General features: G+C 38.3%; 1 protein-coding gene across 1 annotated transcript in view; it reads right to left on the reverse strand.

The window, feature by feature from the left end:
• Positions 1–10,000, reverse strand: part of LOC307016316 (hairy/enhancer-of-split related with YRPW motif protein 2-like) — a gene marked incomplete at its 5' end in the record, with an annotated part of 19,414 nt that overhangs the window by 3,412 nt on the left and 6,002 nt on the right. The gene's annotated exons all lie outside the window — the stretch shown is intronic.

Genomic DNA, 10,000 nt, shown 5'->3' on the forward strand with positions numbered 1-10,000 from the left:
TTGAGGAAAAATGTTACTAAAGTGAAAGCCTATAAGTTGTATCAGCTCAGTACTTACTCAAAAGTAAAAGTACTGATTGGGCTCTTCTTAGTGTGTTGCATTATTATAATAACATAAGATATCATTCAGTTTTTATTATTAGAAAATACATGTCAGAGTCTTATAATGCTGTAAATTGTCATTTTAATGAAATCAGACAACTCTGAACAACATACTTACTTTCTACGTCTTGAAAATCCCCAAAAATATCTATTACAGTTGCGGCGAAGTGAGTGTGTGTGTGTGTGTGTGTGTGTGTATGTGTGTGTGTGTGTGTGTGTGTGTGTGTGTGTGTGTGTGTGTGTGTGTGTGTGTGTGTGTGTGTGTGTGTGTTTGTGTGTGTGTGTGAGTGTGTGTGTGTGTGTGTGAGTGTGTGTGTGTGTGTGTGTGTGTGTGTGTGTGTGTGTGTGTGTGTGTGTGTGTGTGTGTGTGTGTGTGTGTGTGTGTGTGTGTGTGTGTGTGTGTGTGTGTTAATGATATCAGAGGTGTATTGGTGTCAGGGGTCATGGAGGACAAGCAGGGCCATCCTATAGCAGGAAGCACTGCGTGTGGAGAGAGGAAGAGCTGTGCGTGCGTGCGTGCGTGTGAGAGAGAGAAGGGTAAAATATCGGGGAACGTTGGGCCGGAGAGCCGAGTCGTGAGTCGGAAATCCTCTGGGAACAAGAGAGAACACGACTGGAAGCTGTGTGTGTGTGTGTGTGTGTGTGTGTGTGTGTGTGTGTGTGTGTGTGTGTGTGTGTGTGTGTGTGTGTGTGTGTGTGTGTGTGTGTGTGTGTGTGTGTGTGTGTGTGTGTGTGTGTGTGTGTTTATAGAGAGAGAGAATCGGAGGAAGTGGTGTATTATTCTCAGTTAGACGCTGCTCGCTGCCCGGCCGTCGTAACGACGCCTCGGACCTCACACACACTCAACCATTCGTTCCCACACACACACACACACAAACACACACACACACACACACACACACACACACACACACACACACACACACACACACACACACACACACACACACACACACACACACACACACACACACACACACACTCCTGACCTAATACTTTTTATTGGAGCTCCAAGAAGCTTCAGAAACAGATAAATGATTATACATTGACAGAAGAATAAGAATCAACAACCTGGTGCAGTACTGAGGTTCATTTAAAAATAAGAGCCTTATGAGTGTGTGTGTGTGTGTGTGTGTGTGTGTGTGTGTGTGTGTGTGTGTGTGTGTGTGTGTGTGTGTGTGTGTGTGTGTGTCCTTGCCCTTTAATGTACTCCCACAGACTGTATGAATGTGTTGTTTGGGGATATAATGGTTTATTGTTGAGGTGAAGGACTACCAGGTGCTACTCCACTTCCTTCCTGTCAGGAATGTGTGTGTGTGTGTGTGTGCATGTCGGTGTTTGTTTGTGTGTGTGTGTGTGTGTGTGTGTGTGTGTGTGTGTGTGTGTGTGTGTGTGTGTATAATGTTATTTTAATATTTTATTATAAATATTTTAGTTGTTAAAAGCTATTTTAAATCGGATGATTACTTAAAAAATGAAGCAAAATAAAGTTGAATATAATCATTTTTTCAACACTTTTTGAACAATTCCCAAATAACTTCAAATGGCAGACACGTGAACATCAGCGTGCCGGAGAGACTGTTGAATGTTCATCCACTGCTCTCTTGACCTCTGACCTTTCCCCACCTCTCCTCTAAATAAAGGTTAAGTAGTCAGATACTGAGCAGCTGAAGACAGGAAGAGTATTTAAAACGTGTCCTTCATTCTGTGCAGTAACTGTTCTGTGGTGTGTGAAGACAGAGAGTCCGTACAATCTGAGGCAGCGCCGCTAACCTGAACCAATCAGACAGGTATTCTGAGATATCGATGCGTTAAAGGTGGGGTAGGTAAGTTTCAGAAACCGGCTCGAGTGCACTAACATGTGAAAGCACACAGCCAAAAAGAATCCGCCCCTTCCTTCAGACTTCCTTACAGAGCACCTCCTCCGCGAGAGCAGGCTGCAGTAACGTTACATATCAGGCAAAGCTAAACACATCTAGGTTAGCAATACTACACAGCCAAAGCAACTCTGATATTGACTCTGGTTTGACTTCTCCTAGTTTCCACTTTCTTTTTGTTCTTCATTTGCTCCGTTACATTTTTTCTTTTGCGACCAGTAGACGATGTTGAACCTAACTCTGCCATGGTGAAAGTGGCCGCCTGTTGCTGGCGAGTCATTGAAGTACTGCTGCAATGCACGCCCCATGAGGGCACGCCCAATGAGGACACGCCCAATGAGGGCACGCCCAATGACGGCACGAGATACATTTGTGCGTGCACGAGATGGAAGGCTGATAGACAGGGCGGCAATCCAATCCGTTTAGCCGGCCCGGTTTGATTGTAGTTTTTACAGTACTACGGCTTCCACAGATGAGATTTTTTTATGTATTTTTTGTCAAAGCTCTTCAGATATTCATTGCTATCGGGATGTTAAGAGCATTCCATGGAATATAACAAAAAGTGTATCTCGAGCCGGTTTCTGAAACTTACCTACCCCACTTTTAAATAGATGATCAAATGAAACACAGTAACCTGACAGAAGGTAAAGTGTTAGCATCAAAATATACTTAAATACAAACAGCTAGCATTGCAATAGCAACATAGCATTGTATCGTTTCGTAGCGTATCGTTTTTGTGTTATAATCTATTGTTTTGTATCGTTCCGTGCAGTATCTTTCGTAATGTGTCTTCGTTTTGTAGCATATCGAATTGCATCATATTCTTTTTGTATCATTTTCAATCATATCATTTTGTGTTGTATTGTTTCGTAACGTTTGGTATCGTATTGTTTTAATCATAGTGGATCATTTTGGATCATATCGCTTTGAAACGTGTCGTAGTGTATCTTTTCACATCGTATCTTATTTATCATACCGTTTGATACGGTATCATTTCATAACGTGTCCTATTATATAATTTTCTATCATATAATTTTGTGTCGTGTTGTTTCGTATTGTATTGTAACGTTTGGTATCGTATCGTCCCATATCGTACCGTATCGTTTTGAATTGTATCGCTTTGTGTCGTTTTGTATCGTAGCGATTTTATCATTGTATCGTAGCGTAGCGTATCGTTTCATATCTTATTGCTCCTTATGGATCATATAATTTCATACATTAACATTTCATAACGTATCATTTTGTCAAAGTAAAGCAGTATGGGCTTTGAAATGTACTTCAGTAAAAAGTACCCATAACTAGCAGCTGTTTTAAAGAGTACCTGACCTCCCTTTATATTAATAGAACAATAATGTCATTGTTAGCTAATGAATGTTTCCATGGTGACCAACGGCAACATGACAACGTTTTCATTGGTCCCTCGTTTTCATTGGTCCCTCTCTCAAAATGTAAGAAGTAGAAAGTACAGGTATTTGAGTTCAACATGTAAGAAGTAGAAAGTACAGGTATTTGTGTTCAACATGTAAGAAGTAGAAAGTACAGGTATTTGTGTTCAACATGTAAGAAGTAGAAAGTACAGGTATTTGTGTTCAACATGTAAGAAGTAGAAAGTACAGGTATTTGTGTTCAACATGTTAGAAGTAGAAAGTACAGGTATTTGAGTTCAACATGTAAGAAGTAGAAAGTACAGGTATTTGTGTTCAACATGTAAGAAGTAGAAAGTACAGGTATTTGTGTTCAACATGTAAGAAGTAGAAAGTACAGGTATTTGTGTTCAACATGTAAGAAGTAGAAAGTACAGGTATTTGTGTTCAACATGTAAGAAGTAGAAAGTACAGGTATTTGAGTTCAACATGTAAGAAGTAGAAAGTACAGGTATTTGTGTTCAACATGTAAGAAGTAGAAAGTACAGGTATTTGTGTTCAACATGTAAGAAGTAGAAAGTACAGGTATTTGAGTTCAACATGTAAGAAGTAGAAAGTACAGGTATTTGAGTTCAACATGTAAGAAGTAGAAAGTACAGGTATTTGTGTTCAACATGTAAGAAGTAGAAAGTACAGGTATTTGAGTTCAACATGTAAGAAGTAGAAAGTACAGGTATTTGAGTTCAACATGTAAGAAGTAGAAAGTACAGGTATTTGAGTTCAAAATGTAAGAAGTAGAAAGTACAGGTATTTGTGTTCAACATGTAAGAAGTAGAAAGTACAGGTATTTGTGTTCAACATGTAAGAAGTAGAAAGTACAGGTATTTGTGTTCAACATGTAAGAAGTAGAAAGTACAGGTATTTGAGTTCAACATGTAAGAAGTAGAAAGTACAGGTATTTGAGTTCAACATGTAAGAAGTAGAAAGTACAGGTATTTGAGTTCAAAATGTAAGAAGTAGAAAGTACAGGTATTTGTGTTCAACATGTAAGAAGTAGAAAGTACAGGTATTTGTGTTCAACATGTAAGAAGTAGAAAGTACAGGTATTTGAGTTCAACATGTAAGAAGTAGAAACTACAGGTATTTGAGTTCAACATGTAAGAAGTAGAAAGTACAGGTATTTGTGTTCAACATGTAAGAAGTAGAAAGTACAGGTATTTGTGTTCAACATGTAAGAAGTAGAAAGTACAGGTATTTGAGTTCAACATGTAAGAAGTAGAAACTACAGGTATTTGAGTTCAACATGTAAGAAGTAGAAAGTACAGGTATTTGAGTTCAACATGTAAGAAGTAGAAAGTACAGGTATTTGAGTTCAACATGTAAGAAGTAGAAAGTACAGGTATTTGTATTCAACATGTAAGAAGTAGAAAGTACAGGTATTTGAGTTCAACATGTAAGAAGTAGAAAGTACAGGTATTTGTGTTCAACATGTTAGAAGTAGAAAGTACAGGTATTTGTGTTCAACATGTAAGAAGTAGAAAGTTCAGGTATTTGTGTTCAACATGTAAGAAGTAGAAAGTACAGGTATTTGTGTTCAAAATGTGAGAAGTAGAAAGTACAGGTATTTGGGTTCAAAATGTAAGAAGTAGAAAGTACAGGTATTTGTGTTCAACATGTAAGAAGTAGAAAGTACAGGTATTTGTGTTCAACTTGTAAGAAGTAGAAAGTACAGGTATTTGGGTTCAACATGTAAGAAGTAGAAAGTACAGGTATTTGAGTTCAACATGTAAGAAGTAGAAAGTACAGGTATTTGTGTTCAACATGTAAGAAGTAGAAAGTACAGGTATTTGTGTTCAACTTGTAAGAAGTAGAAAGTACAGGTATTTGGGTTCAACATGTAAGAAGTAGAAAGTACAGGTATTTGTGTTCAACATGTAAGAAGTAGAAAGTACAGGTATTTGAGTTCAACATGTAAGAAGTAGAAAGTACAGGTATTTGTGTTCAACATGTAAGAAGTAGAAAGTACAGGTATTTGAGTTCAACATGTAAGAAGTAGAAACTACAGGTATTTGAGTTCAACATGTAAGAAGTAGAAAGTACAGGTATTTGAGTTCAACATGTAAGAAGTAGAAAGTACAGGTATTTGAGTTCAACATGTAAGAAGTAGAAACTACAGGTATTTGAGTTCAACATGTAAGAAGTAGAAAGTACAGGTATTTGTGTTCAACATGTAAGAAGTAGAAAGTACAGGTATTTGAGTTCAACATGTAAGAAGTAGAAAGTACAGGTATTTGTGTTCAACATGTAAGAAGTAGAAAGTACAGGTATTTGTGTTCAACTTGTAAGAAGTAGAAAGTACAGGTATTTGGGTTCAACATGTAAGAAGTAGAAAGTACAGGTATTTGTGTTCAACATGTAAGAAGTAGAAAGTACAGGTATTTGAGTTCAACATGTAAGAAGTAGAAAGTACAGGTATTTGTGTTCAACATGTAAGAAGTAGAAAGTACAGGTATTTGAGTTCAACATGTAAGAAGTAGAAACTACAGGTATTTGAGTTCAACATGTAAGAAGTAGAAAGTACAGGTATTTGTGTTCAACATGTAAGAAGTAGAAAGTACAGGTATTTGAGTTCAACATGTAAGAAGTAGAAAGTACAGGTATTTGAGTTCAACATGTAAGAAGTAGAAACTACAGGTATTTGAGTTCAACATGTAAGAAGTAGAAACTACAGGTATTTGTGTTCAACATGTAAGAAGTAGAAAGTACAGGTATTTGAGTTCAACATGTAAGAAGTAGAAAGTACAGGTATTTGAGTTCAACATGTAAGAAGTAGAAAGTACAGGTATTTGTGTTCAACATGTAAGAAGTAGAAAGTACAGGTATTTGAGTTCAACATGTAAGAAGTAGAAAGTACAGGTATTTGTGTTCAACATGTAAGAAGTAGAAAGTACAGGTATTTGTGTTCAACTTGTAAGAAGTAGAAAGTACAGGTATTTGGGTTCAACATGTAAGAAGTAGAAAGTACAGGTATTTGAGTTCAACATGTAAGAAGTAGAAAGTACAGGTATTTGAGTTCAACATGTAAGAAGTAGAAAGTACAGGTATTTGTGTTCAACATGTAAGAAGTAGAAAGTACAGGTATTTGTGTTCAACATGTAAGAAGTAGAAAGTACAGGTATTTGAGTTCAACATGTAAGAAGTAGAAAGTACAGGTATTTGTGTTCAACATGTAAGAAGTAGAAAGTACAGGTATTTGTGTTCAACATGTAAGAAGTAGAAAGTACAGGTATTTGAGTTCAACATGTAAGAAGTAGAAAGTACAGGTATTTGTGTTCAACATGTAAGAAGTAGAAAGTACAGGTATTTGTGTTCAACATGTAAGAAGTAGAAAGTACAGGTATTTGAGTTCAACATGTAAGAAGTAGAAAGTACAGGTATTTGAGTTCAACATGTAAGAAGTAGAAAGTACAGGTATTTGTGTTCAACATGTAAGAAGTAGAAAGTACAGGTATTTGAGTTCAACATGTAAGAAGTAGAAAGTACAGGTATTTGTGTTCAACATGTAAGAAGTAGAAAGTACAGGTATTTGTGTTCAACATGTAAGAAGTAGAAAGTACAGGTATTTGAGTTCAACATGTAAGAAGTAGAAAGTACAGGTATTTGTGTTCAACATGTAAGAAGTAGAAAGTTCAGGTATTTGTGTTCAACATGTAAGAAGTAGAAAGTTCAGGTATTTGTGTTCAACATGTAAGAAGTAGAAAGTACAGGTATTTGTGTTCATCATGTAAGAAGTCAAAGTAAGAAGTCGTCAGAAAATAAGTAGTGGAGTAAAGTACTGATACCAGAAAAATGTACTTAGGTACAGTAACAAAGTATTTGTACTCCACTACTTCCCACCTCAGCATATTGGAGAAGGGGAGGAATTCCCGGCAGTGAAGAGTGTGTGTGAGGAGTGTGTGAGAGGTCTTCAGCTTTAATCTACAAACACGTCGACACACACTCGACAGCGAACAGGAATCTGTGAAGAGTCCAGATTATAAAGAATAGCTGTCATCGTGCTCAGAGCAACAGAAAACTGCAGCTCTGTGTTTTCCATCATCAGAGAGAAGCTAATCTGCTCTCCTCGTGTCGCAGTGTGAGAGTTTCTGTAGCTCTCAGACTCACACACACACACACACACACACACACACACACACACACACACACACACACACACACACACACACACACACACACACACACAGAATACCGGACCCCGTTTTTAGAAATGTGTATACGATCAAAAAGTGCATTTTGATAGGAGACCTTTGACTTTGAGCGAAATGCAGAGTTCAGAAAAGCCTCCTGCTGACTCTCTGACCTCTGACCCCACACGTTCCAGAGTGTGTGTGTGTGTGTGTGTGTGTGTGTGTGTGTGTGTGTGTGTGTGTGTGTGTGTGTGTGTGTGTGTGTTGACTTTTGTGGCACATTCTAAAGAGAGAAAGTGGGTGTGGGAAAGACCTGCTCGTCCATCTAAGACACACACACACTCTCTCACACACACAGTCAGCTGATATCCAACTCCCCCAACTCTCCCAGCGCTTTATCTGAGTGTGTGTGTGTGTGTGTGTGTGTGTGTGTGTGTGTGTGTGTGTGTGTGTGTGTGTGTGTGTGTGTGTGTGTGTGTGTGTGTGTGTGTGTGTGTGTGTGTGTGTGTGTGTGTGTGTGTGTGTGTGTGTGTGTGTGTGTGTGTGTGTGTGTGTGTGTGTGTGTGTGTGTGTGAGCTGCTTGGAAAATCCCCTCAGCTTCAATAATATTGGAAAACGTTCCTTCTAACATTTCTTAGATGTTGACATTAAAGTAAACGATGGCAGTCGGAGCGGTCGATGTCTAAATGTTTCAATCTGTTGGTTTTGATCACATCGTTGGGTTTATCTGTCTCTCCCTTGACTTTGAATCGTTCAGCAGCAAGGACACATCTTTACTTTGCTTTTACTTCTCTATGAAGCGACCAAATTAAAACGAGCTTTTAACATCGTCTCACATCGATATTTAATCAAGTTAAAGTCATCCCTAAAACTGAATACAGAGTTAAACTCCAGGTCAAAGGTTGGTGAACGGGTCCTGAACATATTGATAAGATGAGATGGTTCTTTATTCTTTAGCAACGAAAAGTACAGTTTTCACACAAGATTAATACAATTAAAGATAACATTAAGATGAAAGATTATATACAGGTAAGTACGATAAAACAAGCATTGAGTTGAATGAATTAAATGAACACACATATCTTCAGTTATTGTGAAGTTATGTTGGACTGAGATGAAACGTAACCTCTATTCGTAGTGATTCGTGTTTGATCCGGATAAAAAGCCAACATCTGGCGCCCTGCAGCACAAACTCCAGATAGAAAGTCCGTTTCTTTACTTCCCATCCCTTTCTATAAATACAGAGCATGAGAAGAGCGCACGAAGAGAAACAAGGGGATTTCTTTTTTGTACTTTAAGTGAATTAACATGTCAGAACGGGAGGAAGGAGCGCAGTGGATGAAGAGAGAAAAGGATAATTGTGTGTGTCCGCAGTGAAAGGGGTTTATTCTGTGTTTCTCTGAGAGGGGGTCTTTGTGTGGACCATCGGACGGAGAGAATATCTGAGATCTTCCTGATGCTCTCAGCCCTCAGATCTGATCCCAGAGGAGGCTGACACAAGATCATCTCTCTGATCCGACACCAAGCTGACCTGAGATCTGTTCCTCACGTGCTATGGACAATCTTTCACTAATGTACATTCTCAAGATATAGAAGTAACCGTTATCTTGTATATATTGAGTGTTGTGTTTTTATTTATGTCTTAATGTGTGCGTGTGTATACATGTGTCTGTTGATTGTGTATAGGTATATACATATTTGCACACATATTTGTATACATTTGTTTTTATATTCGAATTTTGGGAAACTATATTTCGATCTCTCTGTACACACAAACTGAACGATTGACAATAAAGTTGACTTTGACTTCTGACTTTGAAGTATGTGAGAGCCAGTATTTAGTTGTTATAAAAAGGGCCACCTAATTGTGACGTCTGTAGTCCACAGAGTATAAAAGACTACAATCCCCACGGCGCCTCCTCCAAAGCACTAACCACTCGAAACGGGTCCGCGACCCAAAAGTATTTTTTAGAAAAAAAGTCAAACTTTTTTTTTGAAGGCCCGATTTTCTAACGCCGTGCATGCAGTCGGCGTTGGACTGGAAGTACCGGAGACCATAAACGGTTTTGAAAACTTCTGTCACGTATTGATCATCATCTCAATAAACTTTGCGGTAGAACTCTTCTTTATACATGGTTATGGCTAGAAAGGATCCGTCTTTTGTAAAACTCTCGCGAGAGTTTAGCTGAATGCCACATGGCTGAATGTTTACGTTTGGCCGGCAGCCTTTCAGTTCGTTAACATCAGTGGGCCACAGCAACTGATGATGAGAAGCTAAACTATCTATTAATTATGTCAATTACAGGGAGTGTGGTTGTTGAAATAGGGTGTTAGCGGTCTTGCTGGTGTTCAAAGAAGAATGACAACACTGGAGATCACCAACACTATGGTTTATTTTTCATTCACAGGCAAGTCAACGTTGTCGCAGTAAAAGTCCCAAGATAGCTCCTGGTGCAATAAAATGTTCCCTT

The sequence above is a fragment of the Notothenia rossii genome (genome assembly GCF_949606895.1).
Source record: "Notothenia rossii genome assembly, chromosome: 8".
Taxonomy (NCBI): domain Eukaryota; kingdom Metazoa; phylum Chordata; class Actinopteri; order Perciformes; family Nototheniidae; genus Notothenia; species Notothenia rossii.